Here is a 12,477-nt window from a genome sequence, read left to right as displayed (position 1 = left end):
ACAAACAATTTAAGGTTCTTAGAAGTTTAAAGGACGTAGTAACTTTTCTTAAGTTTTGATACTGCCTTAGGATGCATGTGATTTCGTTTAGTATTCGGGTCTGGAGAAGTGTGAGGAGTGATTGACTATAAATAGTACCTAAATTATCATTTCCATGATACGTTTTTTATTTACTTAAAGATTATTGTGATAAAGGCAGTCACCATTTCACAGGAATGCGAGCACGCATGTATATACACTTGCATACACACACATACACAACTCGTAGTACAGTTGGTAGAGTTCCCGGTTGCCAGTACGGAAGTCCGGGTTCGAATCCCGCCCGGGACACGAGCGCGCGCACACACACACCACACACACAACTCATGGCACAGTTGGTAGAGTTCTCGGCTGCTACTACGGAGGTCCGGGTTCGAATCCCGCCCAGGGCTGCGGGTTGTTTCTCCAACTCTCATGGGCGGGGAGTTGGGTGTGTGTGTGTGCGTGTAAGGTCACAGCATTACCAAAGATCGGTCATATACGAGCTCTGAGCTCTCTTCCGGGAGGGAAATAGCTGTGGATCACGAGTTCAACACGTGGTCCAAAGACCATGGTGAATCACACACACACACACACACACACACACACACACACACACACACACACGTTATATCAATTAGTGCATTGTCAGTTGATATATTTAATATACATATGCTGACAAGATGAACGTCATAATTTAACTTGATAAGTTTGATTCTGATGTCTTCCGTCCTTGCTTACGTTCACATGCATTCCTGGGAAATCACCATTCAACATAATTACCGCTTTTATTCACTGGGTCTTATTTTTATTCGTATTCGCTTCTGCAGAAGGACTTGAAATATGGCTTAAATTGTATGTGAACAATACATGGCGTGTGCGGACAATTAGCCGACAGACAATTGACCGACAGACAGTTAGCCGACAGACAATTCGCCGACAGGACAATTGGTCGATAAGACAATTGACCGACAGACAATTGGCCGACAGGAAAGGAAAAAAATTCAAAGCTAAAAACATAATATTCATGGTTACTATACTATACTAAACTACTTATTTTTAAAATCATTATACTAAACTACTTATTGTTAAGATTGTTATTCTAAACCAATGTACTCGCTCTTTGACTTCCCAGTTAGCATGTGTTTTGCGTTAAAGTAGGTGTCTATCGACATAGATACAATCCGAAGGGATTAGATTAAATTCAGGAAAATAAAATGTTGTAGAAATGATTATTTAATGTCTTTTAGAATTATCTAACACAAAATGCATGAGTACTGGGAAGTCAAAGAGCGAATACTTTTTTGGGGGGCACCCTATATAGTGACAGATTTTTCTAGGTATGTGTAAGAAGAATTTTGGTACTTACAATGTAAATATAGAATATAAATGAGTATATTTAGCCATAATAGAATAATCAAGGTTGTATTTAAACATGAACAAGCAGACTTACTATGGCTGCTTAAAATTCACGACTATTCACTACATTCAAGTAAATCTTATTGTACCTGGGGTAGGCTACCTTGTACCTATGAGCACCACACATATCCACAACTTAAGAAAATTCATCTTCCTTTACTCATTTACTTAAATATGAATTAATTTGAATTGTGCTATTTATTTTATATTATTTATTTGTTTGTTATTTTTTGTGTTTGTTTATCATTATTTGTTTAATTTTCATTTATTATTAGTTATATGTTAATTTATTATTATTTACTATTTACCTGTTTGTTTACTATTTAACTATAATTATGCTTTTATTTATCTTATCTATTAATGTTTATATTATAATTTTTATTTATTTATCATTACTATAATTTTTTCGCATCCAACCTAGTTATGGACCAAAAGGGCTCCTGTCGGCATGCTCCGCCTTTGTAATCCTTTGCAATGTACTTGAGCAGTTGATCTTTATATGTGTTGATAATATGTACAATAATAATACAAGTGAAGATATGCATAGTATAGTCTTACATCGTGAATACAATGTGAATACACCAGACAAAATCAGTATACTTATATATAAACATCAGGCGAGCTTGTTTGCTTGCAAATAGATGATATTCCGAATTGCAAATTGCATATGTGCATATTTATATGCAGGGCCAGTAAGTATATGTTAAATTACATCTACATGTGTTGCGCGTATCATTAACAATGACAGTTGTCTCCAGTTTCAGTTTCTTAAAAATTGTAGCTTAACATCATGCTACAAGAGTTCCATTTTTCTCATGGTGAGCTCTCTAAGAAGAAAAGTTAGACATATGTTGATTTGGCTTTGTTCTCTATTTATAGTCCCAAGTGGTTGGAGGTAAAATATATTTATTCATCTCATCTATCGCGAGAAAGTGGAGCAAAAATTGTTAAGGATGATATAATGCTATCTTTGCTCAGTTCCATAGACCAAATGCCAGCCCCTCGGGGCATGCCTCCAGTTGGAGGTGAGTGGGCTTTTGGGATTCGAAGACCAACTACAAGATGAGGCTTCGAGATCCTGACTTGCAAGAACATCATAATCACGAAACTGTCGGTGGTCCCTGGGTATTTATTAAGGAAGCTATACAATATTCTAAACTCTATTACGTCATTTCCTACCGCAACACATATATATGTATATATATATAATTTTTATATATACTTACATAAAAATACATAAGTTTACATAATGTACACTTAAAAGGTACATGTATATATATAATTTTATATATACATACATACAAATACATAAGTTTACATAATGTACACTGAAAAGATACATGGGTATGACTCTGTATATACTCTCATACACATGTTTGTGTTGATAAGGGGTGAAACACAGCTATGATAGGCAGCTGCTGGAACAGAGCAGAGCTGATTGCCACCGAATCATCCTTATCGGATTAGGACGAAGTTAAGAGAGCCATCTACCAGATACGTATCGAATAGGGAGCGTGGAACGAATTCAAGTCGATACACACTTGACGGAGACTCAACAATAGGCCCAGAGGTGAGTGTGAAAGAATTAAGGACCCATATTCATAGGCCCAACATCCAAAAAGCAGGATATGTTGATGATCCCGGATATCACGGACAGTCATACCTCAGAAAATCTTACTGACTAAACACATGCACCCCTCTCAACACGTCAGAAAATGTCCATGAATTGTTGGGAGTGGAAACTGGCAAACTAGTACCGTAGATTTCCCGTGACGGAGGCGGTGGGTGGTTGAGGTGGCAGGCGCTAGGGTATTGATCCAGGGAAGAGTTGGACCTCCTCCTCACCGTGCCTCTGCCACAGGTCCTGCGCCCCCCCCTCCCTCCCTCCCCCTCCCTCCTTCCCGCCCATCCTCACGCCCACCCTCCCACCCACTTACCCCCCACCGTCACGAGGTAGAAGCAAACGTACGGGACGGATCTAAGTGGAGAAGTGAGAATGAGCACATTATAAGTGGCGTGAGTTGGAAGCAGATATGGAGAGTGACAGGGCCACGGGGGAGGAGGGAGGGGGGGTGGTTGGAGAGGCGTCTCGAGTTGATGTGGGTGAGAGAGTGAGTTCTGCTTGCGATGGGTGAGTTTGGGTGGGTAGGCTGGAGGCTGGGTGCACAGGGAATTAAGAGATTTGCAGTCGAGGAGAGGTTGGCCTGGTTGAAGCAAATGAAACGTGTTGAGGCGAGCAAAGGTGATGTGGCCAATAAAATCTTTGGTGTGAGACTTAACAAATATGTTAAGATATCCACCAGAATGAAGTAACGCTTCGTACCTACAACACGGTGATATATGTTTTTCTTTATCTAATTAATTATTTATTTTATTATTTATTTATTTATTGATTCATTCTATTTATTTATGTATTTGATTGTGTACGTTTGTTTATTCTTTATTATCTGGGCTTATTTATTTATTCATTTATTTATTCATCTATTTATTTATTTACTTATTTGTTTATTTATCTATTCATTGGGGGAATTTTAGTTGTTTTTTTACCTGAATGGTGAATCTACAAGGTTCTTTGGTTTTGATCAATTGAGACTCAATTTACAAAATAAAATTATCTGAAATTACCCCCCAAAACAAGAAAAAAAAAGAATTGACTTCAGTGATGGGGAGGTTTAATGGTTAGTGCAGACTCATGTTAATTATGGCATTGGTCGTGCTGAAGCAACGGCTGTTTTCATGAATTTAACATCGCAGAAGAGTAATTAACACTAGAGCTTGAATATAGACGCGGACATATAATCTCGCGTGGTTGTCCGGCCACTGAATGATTTGTTGAAAGTGCACTTGCGTGGGCGTACATGTGCGTACAGGTGCGTACATGTGCGTACATGTGCGTACAGGTGCGTACATGTGCGTACAGACAAGACATACATAGGCAGGCAGGCAGACATGCAGATGGGCAGAACGGCAGTTAGGGAGACAGGCAGACAGACAAACAGCCATGCAGATAGACAAACAGGCAGTGACAGACAGGCAGACAGACAAACAGGCAGGCAGAGAAGGAGGCTGGCATGAAAAAAGACAGTGACAATGGCAGACAGACAGACATATACAAATAAAGACAGGCAAAAAGGTATAGACAGAGAGAGAAACGGACAGACTGAGACAGGGAGAAGGACAGATAGACAGAGATAAAAAGGACAGATGGATAGAGACAGATAAAGACAGAGACAGAGACAGAGACAGGGTGAAAGAAACAGAGATACACACACTCACACACATGTACACACACGCACGCATGCACACACACACACACACACACACATATATATACACACACACATATATATATATACACACACACACACGTACATAATACAATTCTTATGAATTGCATGAATACATATGCACAAATATGAGAAATACATCCAAAACTAGACCGTTCGCAAACAATTGCATATGTAGACGAAAACGCATGAACGAACTGGAATATTGTAGGGACGTATTCCGTGTGAGCAACATTACGATATTCAAAATATTTTTCTGTTTGGATTTTTTTTCCATATCTGTTGTGTCGTCACAACAGATACTGTGCCACTTTGACCTATGTTGACCCAAGCTACTTGACCCGGCAGGTCAAAGGGTAAAGGTGAGAGATTCGGTCAAGTCTACCCACCACACAACGTAAGCTTCTTACTCTCTTCTTCAGTAAAAAAAATTCTTAATCGTTTTAGTACAAGTATACATGTTTCATCTGTGAATAAAATATATTACTAGATATTTCAAGCTGTGAATTTACTCGTTGTATTAAGAGGGAAGAGTAATTAATAGATGAAGAATAGTCTGTTGCTGATCTGGAGAATAACAAAATAATTTGTTAAAATAGTGGTGATGAAAAAAATTGGTCGATTGAGGAATACATACGCCATATATTCTATATAGATACAAAATCTTATGGAATATCAAATGAACATTAGTTGAACAGAGGAGAAATTTGAATTGGAACTAAATAAGCACACAATAGTATTTCATAAAAAAAAGAAAAAAGAAAATGAAGACTTTCGTTTTTAGCAAGATCACATTATAAATAGGATAACATAATATAAATAAAAATAAACTAGAACGATAATTTGTAAATTCGAATAGGATAAAAAATAAAATAAGATTAAGATAAGATAAAATTACATATCAATAATAAAACCAGATAAAATGAAATTGTATGACATACAACGAAATAAAACGAAAGAAAAAACATAACAACACAGAATAAATTATAGAATAAAACATAAATTTTAAATAAAATAAGATTAAGTAAGATAAGACAAAATTATATATAAATGATAAAACAAGATAAAATAAAATTGTATAACATACAAAGAAATAAGATTAAAGAAAAAACATAACACAGAATAAATCATAGAATAAAATAAAACTACTGCACTGAAAAGAATTCGAACAGAATAAAACATAAGAAAATCTAATAGAATAAGATTAAGTAAGATAAGACAAAATTATATATAAATGATAAAACTAGATAAAATAAAATTTTGTAACATACAAATAAAAAAGAAAAAGAAAAATAACAACATGGAGTAAATCATAGAATTAAATAAAACTACTGAATTGAAAAGAATCCGAATAGAAAAAAACATAAGATTTAAATAAAATTAGTTAAGATAAGATAAAATTATATATAAATGATAAAAAAGATAAGATGAAATTGTATGACATACAATGAAATAAGATTAAAGAAAAAACATAACACAGAATAAATCATAGAATAAGATAAAACTGAAAACTGAAAAGAATTCGAATAGAATAAAACGTAAGAAAATTAAATAAAATAAGATTAAGTAAGATAAGACAAAATTATATATAAATAATAAAACAAGATAAAATAAAATTGTATAACATACAAAGAAATAAGATTAAAGAAACATAATAACATGGAATAAATTATAGAATAAAATAAAACTAATGAATTGAAAATAATTCGAATAGAATTATGCATAAAAATTGAATAAAATAAGATTAAGATAAAATAAAATTATATATAAATGATAAAACAAGATAAAATAAAATTGTATAACATACAAAGAAATAAGATTAAAGAAAAAACATAACACAGAATAAATTATAGAATAAGATAAAACTACTGCACTGAAAAGAATTTGGTGGACTACCAATGACAGGTTAATGTTGCCGGGTCTGAGCGATTTACTGGCCAATGGGACGAAATCATCTCTTTTAAGAAATTTTGATTTGCCACCAGGAAATTTACTTTCTTATAAGGAATATCTGGTTCGTAAACGATTGAATTATTTATCTTTGATAACATAAAAGGTTCAGCTCTTATTCTTAAACTCATCTAATGTAAAAAAGAATATTTATAATAATAATAAAAAAATGCATAAAAATAAATGAGTAAATGAATAAACAAATAAATACATAAGTAAATAAACAAATGAAGTATGTAAATGAATTAACAATTGAATAAAAAATAAAAAATAAATAAAATAAAATGAAATTAGGAAAATAAAATAAAATTAAATGAGTTAAAATAAGATTAAATACAATAAGATAAATTGAAATTATATAAAATGAAATAAAAATGAATCAAGGCAATTCAAATAAAGTAACACAAAATATAATAAAATAACATAAAATGAAATATGTTTGCTACAGAGGTAATACCACGTAAACAAAATATCCTTTTGGTATCCAAAGCTATATGAATTAACACCAGCCACTGAATGTTTATCTAATATAGGAGTTGACCAAGAGCTGGGCGCGTTCCCATGTGCGTTCCTAGATGCGTTCCGCTTTAGTTTAGCCGAGGTTAGCGCTCCCAAACTATCAAATCTTAAGAGACAGGTTCATACCGAAATAATTTTTTATTTATTTGTTTATTTTTTATCAAACTTCAGATACGATTGGATGAGCATTGGGAATCTTTATCTAAAATGAGTGTTGAGAGATATCATGTATTCATGTAGGACAAAGTGAATTTATAAACTTTATCAGACCTGATTTGATATATGGTATACCTTCAGGTCCTTATTAGCAAGACTGGATATATCAAGTCTTTCAATCTTATGGACAGGGCACAAAATCCCATAGGCTATGTATCTAATAGCTTAGTGTTGCAAATCATTGCAATTCAAGCGATAAACAACACGGTATAGCTTAACAAATTTAGTCTCTTCAGGCTAATATAGCAGGCATTTATGAAGTCTTTAAATTCCTTTTAGCTAACCGAGGAATACTTTTTATATCGCTCACATGAACACCAACAATATAAAAACATGTGAATTTTTAATCAATACTAGTTGATAAATACACCAAAAGAAAAATTATACAAGTCGCTCATACTACCGAAAATATTTTTCAATTTCAGAGAAAAAAGTAAAGAGGCTTAAGTAATTTCCTGATAGCTTATTTATACCAACATTTTCTTTGGTCCCTATATACATTACACACACACACACACGCACACACACACACACACACACACACACGCACACACATACACACACACACACACACACACAAAAACACACACACACACACACACACATATATATATATATATAAATATATATATATATATATATGTATATATATGTAGATATATATATATATATATATATATATGTACATAGGCGCGCGTGTCTCTTCGCATATGCTATTTTATGTTCGATTCTTTGTGCATTTGACAATGCTCGAACTCAACTAATTTCAAAACGATTCGTGAATAAAAAAGTTCACTGGCAAGTGTGCTCAACCTGAATTGACGCTTGATTTGTTCTTGTTTCCATTAGATATACTGGAACAGCTGGATTGTCGAGAGTTCGGCTTATCCAGTGGATGTATAGTCAGGACGGAGATTGATGACCGGAAGGCTTACTCTCTGTCAATGGTACTTCTCCTTCGACCCCCCCCTTTTTGTCCATTTTCTATAAACTATTCCCCATTTCTCTCCTCTCTCAAATTCTTTTCACTCTCTATTTTTTACGTTTATCTTGTTCTTATTATATATATTTTTATATCTTTTGAACATATACTCTTTAATCGGTCCCCAACAACATTTTCTGTATAAATTTTTTGTTTGTGTATTTTGTTTTTACTTGGTTATAATATCTATTTTGATATATATATATATATATATATATATATATATATATATATATATATATATATATACACATATATAAATATATATATATATATACATATACTATTGGCGAGATATTTTTACTAGTCTTCCATTCTCAATTGCTCTAGTTTACCATCATTATTTTTACTGTATTTGAGTAAGAGGAGATTGTATGAAGGTGTGATTGTGCCGACGGCAGTGTATGGGGCAGATACGTGGAATCTAAGAGAAACACAGAGGAAAAATTTAAATGTATTTGAGATAAAATGTCTGAGAAGTATGGTACGAGTTACTAGGTTGGAAAGAGTGAGAAACGAGGAGTTGAGGAATAGAGCGAGAGTGGAAAAGGAGATAAAAGATAGGGCTGTCGAAAGAGTATTGGGATGGGTTCGAACATGTGGAAAGAATGAGTGAAGAAAGAATAGTAAATTAGGCGCGGAAGGCAGAGGTGGAGGGAGTGAGTTTAAGAGGACGACCGAGGATGTAATGGATGGATGGGATGAGGGGGGCGTTGAGAAAGAGAGGAATGCCTGTTGAGGAAGGAAGGGAGAAGGCAAGATATCGTGATGAGTGGAGAGTGGATGAGTATAGATGATAATGTTATGCAAAGAAGAGAGGGGCAGGGATGGGGAAAAGGGGTAGTTTATGTGTGAATGATATTTTGACGCAATCCGAAGGAATTTCTCCCAATCTTCTCTTGATCTGCATTAGGGGACGGAGAGGTGGAGGGAGAGGGGGAGGGTCGCTGATTAAATGAAGCGGCTATGCTGTGAATGTACTGTGTCTTGCTATATTGCTTCTGACCCAGGGCAGTGGGAGAGATGCAGGTGTGACCCGTCATCCATGAAAGGCTAAGATGAGAAAGAGGAAGGGAGTGGCTTATGGGAGTGGAATGTGTGGGAGTAGGTACGTGTCTTTGATTTAGCTACCTCTCTTATAAAGGGGAAAAAACCTCTTGGATAGATAGTATCTGAGTCTCCTTTGGCTTGTTAAGGTCAATTACTGAATAAAAAAGACGGTACGTCTGTTGATTCGAATAATCAAAATAGGTTGGGAGATTTTACATATGAAAAAATGTTTGGTCATGATTATGATAAACGTATAAGACTAAGTCACTAGTGAAAGGTTTAATCACTTGCTTTTTCCATCTGAATCTCGCTATCTTTCATGCACGTGCTGCATCAGCCTTCATCAGTTCACAATGGCTCTATTCATCGCACCCACAGTTCTAATTCTGGGCCTGATCATTGGAGTCACCTATCCTCTCTCCTTTCACCCACCCAAGAAGAAGAAGAAAAAGAAAAAGAAAAAGAAAAAAAAGGAGGAGGAGGAGAAAGAGATGGAGAAAGAGAAAGAGAAAGAGAAAGAGGAGGAGAAGGAGGAGGAGAAGGAGAATAAGAATAAGAATAAGAAGAATAAAGTAAAAAAGAAGAAAAAGAAGAAGAAGAAGAAAGAGAAGAAGAAAGAGAAGAAGAAGAAGGAGAAGAAGGAGAAGAAGAAGAAGAAGAAGAATCCCGTGTTGAGAAAGGTGATGACTATGAAATCAAACTTAAAATGAGGATCTCAAACGTGGCCTCAACCCCACCCACACTCAGAAGATAGCATCTCTGCTTTCCATTTGTTCTCAAACATTAAAGATAAATCTTTGACGTCAAACATAACAATTATTCCTCCGAAATTAATTCGTTTGTTACCAAAACAGTCTCATAAAATTTAGTAAATATTTTTGTATCCCTTTACCTAAATGAATAAATTAACTATAGTACATAAATTCAAAATAGAAGGAATCAATTAAATCTTTAATGAGCTTGGCGAGAAGAGGGGAGGTAGGTAGGTAGGGGGGGCAGGTAGGGGAAGGCATTCCACCCCCCCCTTCTCGTCCTTCCCCTATCATACTCAAACCAATCTATCGTCCCCCCTAATTCGTTCACCCACAACTAACTCATCCTCATATCGTATTCATGCTCACGCCCTGACCATAGCAGGCAACGATATGCTGATTATGTTTATAGTGATGGAGAGTTTTAGGCTCTACGGTTATAGCGTGCTTACGATACTGATTTTATGGTAACTGGGTATTACAAGTGGTTATCTTGTTTTCCTATATGCTACGGGGAGTTGTAAAAGAGCGACTGAACGAACGCATGCACGCATGCACACACACACACACACACACACACACACACACACACACACACACACACACACACACACACACACACACAATGTTGTACAACACGGTTATTCCTTGTAACAATATATTTACACTATTATATTTTATAATTTTTTAATTCTGTAAGCTGTACATTTTCAGCAGTAATGCTGCCATACCCAATAAACCGTATATTATTATTATTATTATTATTATTATTATTATTATTATTATTATTATTATTATTATTATTACACACACAAACACACACACACAATAACCAATACAGATAGAAAATGCAAATTATAATGATTAGAATTTGGATAATCTTTTGGACAAAAACAAACAAAAAACTAATAGAACAGTAGCAGTACTATGCAAACATAATGATGACATAGAATAACAATAGATCAAGGAAAACATAAGGCAAATAGATATATACAGATGTAAATGAAATAAATGGATAAATAAATATATTAAAATAAGAATGAATGAAAAATAAAAAGTTTATGAATCAGCAAAACGCATTAAAGGAATAAATGAATAAATGAAAATTAAATGGGAAGGTTAAGATTTATAAAAAACGAACTATAACAAATTTATACGAGTTTTACGATATAGTTCGTACAATAAAACTATATTACATATAAGACCATGATGGGCTACATACAGTGTATGTTCTTAAATGTATCATAATGTATAGATTACATTTGGCTAATACATTACTCGTTTATTTGGGGAACTGTAGTCTAATTATTGAAATAATTTCTATTGATTTGTATTCTCTCGCTTGAAGTTCAATAATCAATAAGAATTAATTATCTATTTTCACCCAAAGCAAATAAAAATGTGTTGAGAATGTTCAAATAACAAAGATTCATGAATATACATATATACAACATAATTGTATGGCTATATATATTCATACATACCTGTATAAATAAACGCACACAATATATACATACATACATATCAGTAACACACACACACACACACACACACACACACACACACACACACACACACACATACACACACACACACACATATATATATATATATATATATATATATATATATATATATATATATATATATATATATATATATATATATATAGTATAGTATAATGTGCAGAAGTATGGACTATTCACCGGACATTAGCTGTGGTCAAATGCAATAGAGTTTTCCTATGCATTTGTAAATCTAGGATAAGTGGTAGTCACTATTATCCATTAGTAATAGTTCTTAGAACTTCTAACTTCAAGACATGAGGAAAGGAAATTATATGCGTCACTGGGTGCGTCATTATTTATATAAAAAAAGAAAAATAGTTTATTTGAAGATGCTTAATACAAGGCTGAATGTTTACTAATTCATATTTATCTTCGGTTTTGGACCAAATTAATTGTACGTTTTTGGGTTCATTTTCTGGAAGTTGTAGAAACATAAACAAACACATGAAATGAACTCTTTTCATAATACAGTTCATTTTTTATTCTTTGTTCAGGTGAACTATGATTTCTGAAACAAAAGAGTTCCTTATGAACTGATATCGTCGCATTGCAAATGAATAAAATTGTGTCCAACAAATGCAGAACGATCCTTTCCGTAAACATTCATTCAACTGCTCATGTTGGGCATTGGTATTTCAAATTCTTTCGCACAGTAGTGTTACAATGTTTCACACATCTTGTACATCGGTACCACCTTTTGTACTAAAATTTAACCA

General features: G+C 34.0%; 1 protein-coding gene across 2 annotated transcripts in view; it reads right to left on the bottom strand.

Annotated features, from left to right (window-relative positions):
• Dpp10 (Dipeptidyl peptidase 10) overlaps nucleotides 1-12,477 on the bottom strand; it is a 536,755-nt gene that overhangs the window by 204,837 nt on the left and 319,441 nt on the right. The gene's annotated exons all lie outside the window — the stretch shown is intronic.

The sequence above is a fragment of the Oratosquilla oratoria genome, chromosome 32 (genome assembly GCF_046742065.1).
Source record: "Oratosquilla oratoria isolate Oo_2021 chromosome 32, ASM4674206v1, whole genome shotgun sequence".
Lineage (NCBI taxonomy): Eukaryota > Metazoa > Arthropoda > Malacostraca > Stomatopoda > Squillidae > Oratosquilla > Oratosquilla oratoria.
The sequence above is the reverse complement of the archived record's forward strand: the minus strand, read 5'-3'. Positions and strand labels throughout refer to the sequence as shown.